The 12,168-nt window shown below is 37.4% G+C and overlaps 1 pseudogene; it reads left to right on the top strand.

Moving 5' to 3' along the window:
• The first annotated feature begins 716 nt into the window (after window positions 1–716).
• LOC149235223 (protein NRT1/ PTR FAMILY 2.13 pseudogene) lies at window positions 717–1,067 on the top strand (annotated as a pseudogene).
• Window positions 1,068–12,168: the final 11,101 nt, after the last annotated feature.

Raw genomic sequence — 12,168 nt, forward strand, 5'->3', positions numbered from 1 at the left:
TCTTAATTATTGTTTTCCATATTTATTGGCACATAACATCCATATTTGTGGTAGAATATTATACTTGGCCGAAACAAATATCTTAGCCATTATATAATCAACTATTGCTCACATATTCTTTATTTTATGTTGAATAATCGTATATAATGTTACTATGTGTATAGACCCTTATTACCATTCCCATTAAGGTTATTCTTTAGGTCGATTGTATTCAAATATCCATAGTTTATACACATAGTAATCTAATCCCATCATGATATATTAATGGGAATTAATTATGCCGTAAGGCATTTCCCTCTGAAATCAACTCCCCTCTCTGCACACTTGTCATTGTTGTATGCCATAGGATTATATGTTAGATGATTGCAAAAGGATGAGTCGTTAGATCAAAATGGTTACAAATACGCCATAAGGCGTTTCCCTCTAAAATCAACTCCCCTCTCTGCACACTTGTCATCGTTGTACGGCATAGGACTATATGTTAGACAAAATGGTTACAAATTGGTTGCGAAAATGGTTTGTGTACTAGTCAGAAAAACTAATTACGGAGTGGTATCTAAACGGTGTGGTATCTGCAGGGAATGTTTATTCTCATGCTCACGGCTGTAATCTCGGGACTCTTGCCATCTTAGTGCAGCGCAACGGACAAGAAGTTGAACAAATGCGAGAGGGCTTCTGCAGGGAAATTTGCGCTTCTGGTTTTCTTTTTCGCAGTCATGGCGGGTGGTTCTGCCGGGACAAAGCAGTTTGCCATGGCCTTCGGGGTGGATCAGTTCGATCAGGGTGGAGAGAGGGAGAAAAGACGGTTGCAGAGCTACTTCAACTGGTATTACTTCGCAGGCCATGTGGCTGTTATAATTGCCCTCACTGTTGTCGTGTACATTCAAAGGGATGTTAGCTGGGGTTTTGGCTTCAGCCTCTGTACTGCTTCCATGCTCATGTCCTCCATCTTCTTCCATTTGGGCGTGCCAAATTACCGGTATGAAGTTCCACAGGGCAGCGCTCTCGCAGGGTTCGCGCAGGTTATCGTGGCCTCGATCAAGAAGCGCAATTACCCATGCCTTTGAGTCTTTGCATCTTCACCACGGTGAACAATCCGGCTGTGATAAGCCCTGCCTTACAAACTAGTTCAGGTACATGTACTATTCCATTTTTACTGCTACCTGATATTACATATTCATAATCGTAGCTTTTTTATTCCATCTGGATCTACTTTTATATACAATTAAATTGGAAATAATTAATTTTGAATTACATGTAAAATTTCAATTCTTCTAAAGAACATATTTATTTTAAATTTATTTGAAAATAATAAAGAGGAAAAAAAAGGAAACAAAGAAGAATCATGGTGATTATATATTTATCTACTTAATTTGGATAAACAGGGAGATACTACAAGATACTCTGCCAGGTGAAATTTGAGAAACATCTCTATATCTACATCTGTAAGTTTAATCTATATTTCTAGTAAAATTAAGTAGCGGCCTTGTCTGCGAAAACCCTGAAGAAAACTTCTGGGCCTAAGCAGAAGTGGCACTCAGGGTGGGAACCCTAACAAAGACTTAACCCAAAGAAAATCATAAACTATAGCCGCGCACTAAAAGTGGATAATATAAAGAGCAGGGAAGCTATGCTCATAAAACAATAAACCCTAACCTCAACCTTAACGTGTGCATGCATATAGCAATGAAGTGAATAATCTTCAAAAAATAGTAAATTCATTGTGATAAGAAAAATGATTTAGTGACTTAACTGTACACAAAATCTTCAGTCCGAAGGCTTTCATTAAATATTTCTAGAATAGTAGCATACCTGCAAAGCCAAAGATAAGACTGAACATGTCAAATTAATTATAGATAATGCAAACCTGTGCGTAATTCCGAAAACGAACTTTCATAGAATAATTCATGATAATAGGGCGACATCAAGAAACCCATAATTATAATAATGGTAAATCTGCGAATAGAACCTTATATGACCAGTTTTCAAATTACATTAAATAGGAAAACAAGATAGCATACACAAGAGGATATCAAGGGCCTCGACCCAAGGAAGGTATTCCAAGAAACAGTATAGCATAATCATAAAAGAAAACTCGTCATGGTCGTGGCCGCATATCATGTTCTTTGATAAGAAAATATAAATACATATTATTACTTCTGTAAAATTACAATGCCCCCAGCCAGAATAGCAACAGAACAAAAAAATAGTCCAGAGATCCGGTAGCCCCTACCAAAAACAAAGGGTGGCGCAACCTATAAACCCAAAGAAAATCATAAACTATAGCCGCACACCTAAAGTAGATAATAGAAAGAGCAGGGAAGCTATGCTCATAAAACAATAAACCCTAACCTTGACCTTAACTTGTGCATGCATATAGCAGTGAAGCAAATTATCTTCAAAAAACAGTAAATTCAATGTGATAAGCAAAACGATTTAGTGACTTAACTGTACACAAAATCTTCAGTCCGAAGGCTTTCATTAAATATTTCTAGAACAGTAACATACCTGCAGAGCCAAAGAAAAGACTGAACATGTCAAATTAATTATAGATAACCAGTATCTACTGAAATGAACCAAATCCACAAGGGTGGATAGTTAGGGAAGCTCAAGCCCGTACCCACCATTTCTGTATTCAGAAGGTAGTATCAATTAATAAAAAGAATTATGTAGATGACATAAAGCAACAAATCAAAGGAATTTACGAGCTAAGTAGTGGCCTTGTCTGCGAAAACCCTGAAGAAAACTTCTGGGCCTAAACAGAAGTGGCGCTCAGGGTGGCAACCCTAACAAAGACTTAACCCAAAGAAAATCATAAACTATATCCGCGCGCTAAAAGCGGATAATAGAAAGAGCAGGGAAGCTATGCTCATAAAACAATAAACCCTAACCTCGACCTTAACGTGTGCACATATATAGTAGTGAAGCAAATAATCTTCAAAAAACAGTAAATTCATTGTGATAAGCAAAACGATTTAGTGACTTAACTGTACACAAAATCTTCAGTCTGAAGGCTTTCATTAAATATTTCTAGAACAATAACATACTCGCAGAGCCAAAGAAAAGACTGAACATGTCAAATTAATTATAGATAATGCAAACCTGTGCGTAATTCCGAAAACGAACTTTCATAGAATAATTCATGATAACAGGGTGACATCAAGAAACCCATAATTATAATAATAGTAAATTTGCAAACAGAACCTTATATGACTAGTTTTCAAATTACATTAAATAGGAAAACAAGGTAGCATACACAGGAGGATATCAAGGGCCTCGACCCAAGGAAGGTATTCCAAGAAACAGTAGAGCATAATCATAAAAGAAAACTCGTCATGGTCGTGGCCGCATATCATGTTCTTTGATAAGAAAATATAAATACATATTATTACTTCTATAAAATTACAAGGCCCCCAGCTAGAATAGCAACAGAACAACAAAACAGTCCAGAGATCTGGTAGCCCTTGCCGAAAACAAAGGGTGGCGCAACCTAGAAACCCAAAGAAAATCATAAACTATAGTCGCGCGCCTAAAGAAGATAATAGAAAGAGCAGGGAAGCTATGCTCATAAAACAATAAACCCTAACGCCGACCTTAACATGTGCACACATATAGCAGTGAAGTGAATAATCTTCAAAAAACAGTAAATTCATTGTGATAAGCAAAATGATTTAGTGACTTAACTGTACACAAAATCTTCAGTCCAAAGGCTTTCATTAAATATTTCTAGAACAATAACGTACCCGTAGAGCCAAAGAAAATACTGAACATGTCAAATTAATTATAGATAACCGGTATCTACTGGAATGAACCAAATCCGCAAGGGTGGATAGTTGGGGAAGCTCGAGCTCGTACCTGCCATTTCTGTATTCAGAAGGTACTAACAATTAATAAAACAAATTATGTAGATGACATAAAGCAACAAATCAAAGGAATTTACGAGCTAAGTAGCGGCCTTGTCTGCGAAAACCCTGAAGAAAACTTCTGGGCCTCAGCAGAAGTGGTGCTCAGGGTGGGAACCCTAACAAAGACTTAACCCAAAGAAAATCATAAACTATAGTCGCGTGCTAAAAGCGGATAATAGAAAGAGCAGGGAAGTTATGCTCATAAAACAATAAACCATAACTATGACCTTAATGTGTGCACGCATATAGCAGTGAAGCGAATAATCTTCAAAAAACAGTAAATTCATTGTGATAAGCAAAACGATTTAGTGACTTAACTATACACAAAATCTTTAGTCCGAAGGCTTTCATTAAATATATCTAGAACAATAACATACCCACAGAGCCAAGGAAAAGACTGAACATGTCAAATTAATTATAGATAACCGGTATCTGCTGGAATGAACCAAATCCACAAGGGTGGATAGTTGGGGAAGATTGAGCCGGTACCCGCCATTTCTATATTCAGAAGGTAGTATCAATTAATAAAAAGAATTTTGTAGATGACATAAAGCAACAAATCAAAGGAATTTACGAGCTAAGTAGTGGCCTTGTCTGTGAAAACCCTGAAGAAAACTTCTGGGCCTAAACAGAAGTGGCGCTCAGGGTGGGAACCGTAACAAAGACTTAACCAAAGAAAATCATAAACTATATCCGCGCGCTAAAAGTGGATAATAGAAAGAGTAGGGAAGCTATGCTCATAAAACAATAAACCCTAACCTTGACCTTAACATGTGCACACATATAGTAGTGAAGTGAATAATCTTCAAAAAACAGTAAATTCATTGTGATAAGCAAAACGATTTAGTGGCTTAACTGTACATAAAATCTTCAGTCCGAAGGCTTTCATTAATATTTCTAGAACAATAACATACCCGCAGAGCCAAAGAAAAGACTGAACATGTCAAATTAATTATAGATAATGCAAACCTGTGCGTAATTCCAAAAACGAACTTTCATAGAATAATTCATGATAACAGGGTGACACCAAGAAACCCATAATTATAATAATAGTAAATCTGCAAATAGAACCTTATATGACTAGTTTTCAAATTACATTAAATAGGAAAACAAGATAGCATACACAAGAGGATATCAAGGGCCTCGACCCAAGAAAGGTATTCCAAGAAACAATACAACATAATCATAAAAGAAAACTCATCATGGCCGTGGCTGCATATCATGTTCTTTGATAAGAAAATATAAATACATATTATTACCTCTGTAAAATTACAAGGCCCCCAGCCAGAATAGCAACAGAACAACAAAACAGTCCAGAGATCCGGTAGCCCTTGCCGAAAACAAAGGGTGGCGCAACCTGGAAACCCAAAGAAAATCATAAACTATAGTCGCACGCCTAAAGCAGATAATAGAAAGAGAAGGGAAGCTATGATCATAAAACAATAAACCCTAACGCCGACCTTAACGTGTGCACACATATAGCAGTGAAGTGAATAATCTTCAAAAAACAGTAAATTCATTGTGATAAGCAAAACGATTTAGTGACTTAACTGTACACAAAATCTTTAGTCCGAAGGCTTTCATTAAATATTTCTAGAATAATAACATACCCGCAGAGCCAAAGAAAAGACTGAACATGTCAAATTAATTATAGATAACCGGTATCTACTGGAATGAACCAAATCCGCAAGGGTGGATAGTTGGGGAAGCTCGGGCCCGTACCCGCCATTTCTGTATTCAGAAGGTAGTAACAATTAATAAAAAGAATTATGTGGATGACATAAAGCAACAAATCAAATGAATTTACGAGCTAAGTAGTGGCCTTGTCTGTGAAAACCCTGAAGAAAACTTCTGGGCCTAAGCAAAAGTGGTGCTCAAGGTGGGAACCCTAACAAAGACTTAACCCAAAGAAAATCATAAACTATAGTCGTGTGCTAAAAGTGGATAATAGAAAGAGCAGGGAAGCTATGCTCATAAAACAATAAACCCTAACCTCGACCTTAATGTGTGCACGCATATAGCAGTGAAGCGAATAATCTTCAAAAAACAGTAAATTCATTGTGATAAGCAAAATGATTTAGTGACTTAACTGTACACAAAATCTTTAGTTCGAAGGCTTTCATTAAATATATCTAGAACAATAACATACCTGTAGAGCCAAAGAAAAGACTGAACATGTCAAATTAATTCTAGATAATGCAAACCTGTGCGTAATTCCGAAAACGAACTTTCATAGAATAATTCATGATAACAGGGCGACATCAAGAAACCCATAATTATAATAATAGTAAATTTGTGAATAGAACCTTATATCACCAGTTTTCAAATTACATTAAATAGGAAAACAAGATAGCATACATAGGAGGATATTAAGGGCCTCGACCCAAGGAAGGTATTCCAAGAAACAGTACAGCATAATCATAAAAGAAAACTCATCATGGTCGTGGCCGCATATCATGTTCTTTGATAAGAAAATATAAATACATATTATTACTTCTGTAAAATTACAAGGCCCCCAGCCAGAATAGGAACAGAACAACAAAACAGTCTGGAGATCCGGTAGCCCCTGTCGAAAACAAAGGGCGGCGCAACCTGGAAACCAAAGAAAATCATCAACTATAGTCGCGTGCCTAAAGCAGATAATAGAAAGAGCAGGGAAGCTATGCTCATAAAACAATAAACCCTAACCTCGAACTTAATGTGTGCACGCATATAGCAGTGAAGCGAATAATCTTCAAAAACAGTAAATTCCTTGTGATAAGCAAAAACGATTTAGTGACTTAACTGTACACAAAATCTTCAGTCTGAAGGTTTTCATTAAATATTTCTAGAACAATAACATACCCGCAGAGCCAAAGAAAAGACTAAACATGTCAAATTAATTATAGATAACTAGTATCTGTTTGTTGGGTCCCTATAATACTAGTGATTACCCCATTACTATTGTAGTTATACCCCTTATTTATATTGTTGTGCCCCTATTACCCCCATGTTGTTATTTCTGTGCCCCATAGAATCCCTCTATTGTTATTTTTGTGGCTTTATATTATTATTGTTAGGTCGGCTGGATTATATTGTGACTCCTTAGACTCCTATATATAGAAAGGAGGTTTTGTCATTTGAATCATCCAAGAATTGTTCATTTATGTAATGTAAAGGAGGTTGCCCCCTCGAAGAGGCTGAATTCTAAGGCGTGGATTTATCTTTTATATCTTTTCTTGAGCTGGTTTCATAACATTTGGTATCAGAGCTTTGGATTCTAGGGTTTCGCTGCTCCAAACAGGTCATCGTGGCATTTTCGCTATAACCTTTTTTCTGTGACGTTTCAGAAGTCGCAAAAAAAACCCATTTGAGAAGAAATCGCGCTGAACCTTGGGTCCGAATTTCAGAGCTTTTCGCACGATATTTGCGGAGATATGATCTGAGGAAGTTGGTCTTTTTGCAGACTCCTGAATTACATTCAAAACAGGTCACCTGGGGAAAATCGTCATAACCTTCTCTCTGGGGATCGGATTGAAATTTCGTAAGAAGGTACAGAAAGAGGACGGACTGTAGTTTTTTGTATGCATGTTTTAGATCCAAAGGTTGAAACAGTGACTCATGGCATGTCGTACAAGTTCGCTCTACTGAACTAGTCTAGAAGCAAGTCACTGTGGGAGATTTCACATAACTCTTCCTTGGAGAATCCAATTTGGGTCAGACTTGTGGCATTGGAAAGAGGACACAGAAGGCTACTAGAGGTTGTAATTTCAGAACTGGATGATCCGAAATTACAGAGATACATCAGATTCACTATCAGGCTTCTACAAAGTGAAAAAAGGTGTGTAGTTTTTTTAAAATTTTTGTGTAAGCTTGGTTTAACGGAATTCAAAGGGCATAGTAAAGCATTATTATCGGTAACTGATGCCCCGAGGAAAGAAAATGCAAACACCTAGTAAGGAACCTGAAAGCTCTAGCATGACTCATGAAGAAGAGGAAGAAATGCTACATGATATATCAAAATTACAAGAACAAGTGCAACAAATGTCACGCTCACAAAAGCTAACAGACGCTAAGATAAATGGTGTGGAATCTAAGATAAATGGCATGGAATCTAAGATAAATGGCGTATAATCTAAGATAAAGGGCATGGAAGCTAAGATGGATGATTCGATGGCAGATTTGAAGACAGATTTGAAGACAGACATGGCAGATTTGAAGACAGATTTGACAAATTTTCTACAAGAAATACTTACTAATGGTGAAAAGGTTGTAAAGGAAACTCATGATGTGAACAAAAGTAATGTTAATCATGATTCCATAGACTCTAATGTTGGATCGAAGACCCACCATATTCCAAAAATCGATATGAGGAAGTTTGATGGCAAGGATCCCGCCACATGGATATTACAGATGGAGCAGTTCTTCGATCTCAATAATGTGCAAAACACACAAAAGGTACGTATGGCAACTGTATATTTGGAACCAAATCAGTTTGTATGGTATCAATGGCTTTGCTCTCGTAAAAAATTTATCACTTGGGCAATTTTTACGGAAGAATTGATAGCACATTATGAAGATACAAAAAGCAACACTTTTTTTAGCCAATTGATAAGTCTCAAACAAAAGGGTTCAGTAATGGAGCACATTGAGGAGTTCCAAAAATTGAACATAAGGGTAAAAGATATTCCAGAGGAGCATAGGATTGATGTGTTCATAGGGTCTTTAAAGGATAATATCCAACATGATGTTCGCCTTTGGGAACCTGATTCATTAGAGAAGGCATTCAGGTTAGCAAGAAAAATGGAAAGCAAAATTATGGCAACCAGGAAGCATACCACTCACAACTATAAAGACGGAAGTGTTGTTGCCCCTAGTCTTCCACAACCTATAAGGTTGACACCACAACAATTGGAAGAAAAAAGAGCAAAAGGGCTTTGTTACAGTTGTGATAGCAAATACACTAAAGGTCATAAGTGTGCTGAGAAGAAATTATTCTACATAGATTGTGAAGAGGAAGAAGAAAAGGAGCAAGAAAGGTCAAAAGAAGAAGATATACTCCAGGAACAAAGCCTAGATGAAGAACAAATAAATCCGACCATATCTTGTAATGCATTGGCGGGAATTACCACTCCTCAAACCATCAAGATAGAAGGACAAATCAAGAAGAAAAAGGTAATAGTGTTGATTGATTCAGGAAGCACCCACAATTTTATTCATTGTAGGGTAGCAAAAGAATTGAATTGCTTCCTATATCCAGCACCAGAGTGTCAAGTGATGATTGCAAATGGAGGAACAATAAATTGCTCTGGAAAGTGCCATAATATCAAGCTATCCATGGGAGAATATGTATTGACTAGCCCAATGCTTTCCATTCCAATGGGAGGTGCTGATGTTGTACTAGGAGTCCAATGGCTACAATCCTTGGGTACAATAGCTTTTAATTTTCAAGAACTTTTCATCAAATTTTCTGCGGAAGGAAAGGAAGTTGAATTAAGGGGTATTGCAGGGAAACCAGGAAAGATAATCAGCTCTAATGGTATGACAAAGCTTCTAAAAAAGGAGCAAAGAGGTGTAATTGCACAATTATGTTCGCTAGATGTTTCCACATTGGAATCATCTATTTCTCCAGATCTCCAAAAAGTCCTGGACAATCATTCCAAGGTATTTGAGACTCCCAAAGGTCTCCCACCTATGCGTGATCATGATCATGCTATTCATCTGATTCCAGGAAGTGTTCCTCCAAACATCAGGCCGTACAGATATCCCTATGTCCAAAAAAGTGAAATTGAACGTATGGTTGCAGAAATGCTAGAGGCTGGTATAATTCAACCAAGTCAAAGTTCTTTCTCTGCTCCAGTAGTATTGGTGCACAAGAAGGATGGATCATGGCGCATGTGTCCGGATTATAGGGAGCTCAACAAGCTCACTATTAAAGATAAGTTCCCCATTCCTGTCATTGATGAATTACTGGATGAATTGCATGGATCAATTTACTTCACCAAGTTGGATCTTCGTTCGGGATATCATCAAATCAGAATGAAGATTGAAGACATTCCAAAAACGGCATTTAGAACTCATGAGGGTCATTATGAATTTTTGGTCATGCCTTTTGGCCTTACCAATGCACCTTCAACATTTCAAGGTTTGATGAATTCAATTTTCAAACCATTCCTTAGAAAATTTGTGTTAGTATTTTTTGATGATATACTAATCTACAGCAAGTCTTGGAAGGATCATGTTGAACATGTTGACAGGGTGCTACAACTATTGGAGGAGAAACAATTATATGCAAAAAGATCCAAATGTTTCTTTGGAGTCCAGGAGGTGGAATATTTGGGTCATATTGTATCTCATGAAGGAGTTAAGGTAGACCCTAGCAAAATTAAAGCCATTAAGGAATGGAAAATCCCCACATCCATAAAGCATCTGCGAGGATTTCTTGGGTTGACAGGGTATTATCGCAAGTTTGTTAAGAATTATGGGAGAATAGCAGCACCTCTAACAACATTATTGAAGAAAGATGCATTTTCATGGACTCCGGAAGCAACAAAGGCCTTTGAACATCTTAAAGAGGCAATGTGCCAAGCACCGGTCTTAGCTACACCGGACTTCACAAAAACCTTTATTGTGGAATGTGATGCTTCAGGAAATGGAATTGGTGCTGTTCTAATGCAAGATGAAAGACCCATTGCTTTTGAAAGTCGTCCAATCAAGGGAAAGTTTTTAAGCAAAGCTATTTATGAGAAGGAAATGTTGGCAATACTCCATGCACTTAAGAAATGGCGACCCTACCTAATGGGAAGACACTTCAAGGTAAAAACGGATCATGATAGCCTTAAATACTTTTTAGAACAAAGATTATCCTCTGAAGAGCAAAAAAAGTGGGTCACAAAGATGTTGGGTTATGACTTTGAAATCATCTACAAAAAAGGGAAGCAAAATGTGGTGGCAGATGCACTCTCAAGAAAGGATGAGGATGTGGAAGCATTGTTGTGCGCCATTTCTATTATCCAACCAGATTGGATAAACGAAGCAAGGGAGGAATGGAAGAATGATGAAGAAGTGTGGGCACTTATTCGAAAGCTACAACAAGATTCCAGTACGTCTGATACATTTAGCTGGCAAAATGATTCGTTATGGTACAAAGATCGCTTATACCTCTGTAAGAATTCCCAGCTAAAACAAAAGATTCTTATGGAATTGCACACTTCTCCCTTAGGAGGGCACTCAGGATTTTTAAAAACTTACCACAGGGTTAAGAAGGAATTTTTTTGGGATGGCCTTAAATCAGATATTCAAAAGTTTGTGGCGGAATGTTTGGTTTGCCAACAAAATAAAGTTGAAACAATTAAGACACCGGGTCTATTACAACCTTTATCCATTCCAAGCCAACGTTGGGAGGAGGTTTCAATGGATTTTATCACAGGTTTACCCAAGTCTGAGGGAAAGAGTGTCATCATGGTGGTAGTTGACAGACTTACCAAGTATGCACACTTTTGTGCATTATCACATCCATTTAAAGCCAGTACAGTTTCTACTGCATTTATGGAAACAATTCAAAAGCTACATGGAAACCCAAAGATTATTGTAAGTGACAGAGATCCCATTTTCACTGGAAATTTTTGGACAGAATTATTTTCTTGTCTTGGTACTCAGTTAGCTCATAGCTCATCTTATCATCCTCAATCTGATGGGCAAACTGAGATAGTAAACAAATGTTTGGAAGGATATCTTCGTTGCTTTGTATCTGATAAACAGACACAATGGGTCAAATGGTTGCCTCTGGCTGAATGGTGGTATAACACTTCCTTCCATACAGCAACAAAAATGACCCCATTTATGGCACTTTATGGGTATCAACCACCATCCATCACATCATATTTAAGAGAAAATTCTAAGGTTCAGGCAGTGGAACATCACATCGAACATCAACAACAAGTCCTCCAACTCTTAAAGGATAACCTCGTGTTGGCACAAAATAGAATGAAACAACAGGCAGATCAACATCGCAGTGAAAGAAGTTTTGATGTAGGTGATTGGGTATTCCTACGGCTACAACCATATAAGCAAATGTCCCTAAAGCAAGCTAAGAAGGATAATAAATTATCACCAAAGTATTATGGTCCGTACAAGGTGTTGCAAAAGATTGGTACTATGGCATACAAATTGGAGCTTCCTGCAGCTTCTCGATTGCACCCAGTTTTCCATGTTTCATGTTTAAAGAAGGTTATAGGCGACAAGCTCCCAGTTCAAACAATATTGCCAGAACTTGACGAGGAAG

This window comes from Pinus tabuliformis, chromosome 8 (assembly GCF_031772625.1).
Source record: "Pinus tabuliformis cultivar Carrire ecotype Pingquan chromosome 8, CPIR1, whole genome shotgun sequence".
NCBI classification, from domain to species: domain Eukaryota; kingdom Viridiplantae; phylum Streptophyta; class Pinopsida; order Pinales; family Pinaceae; genus Pinus; species Pinus tabuliformis.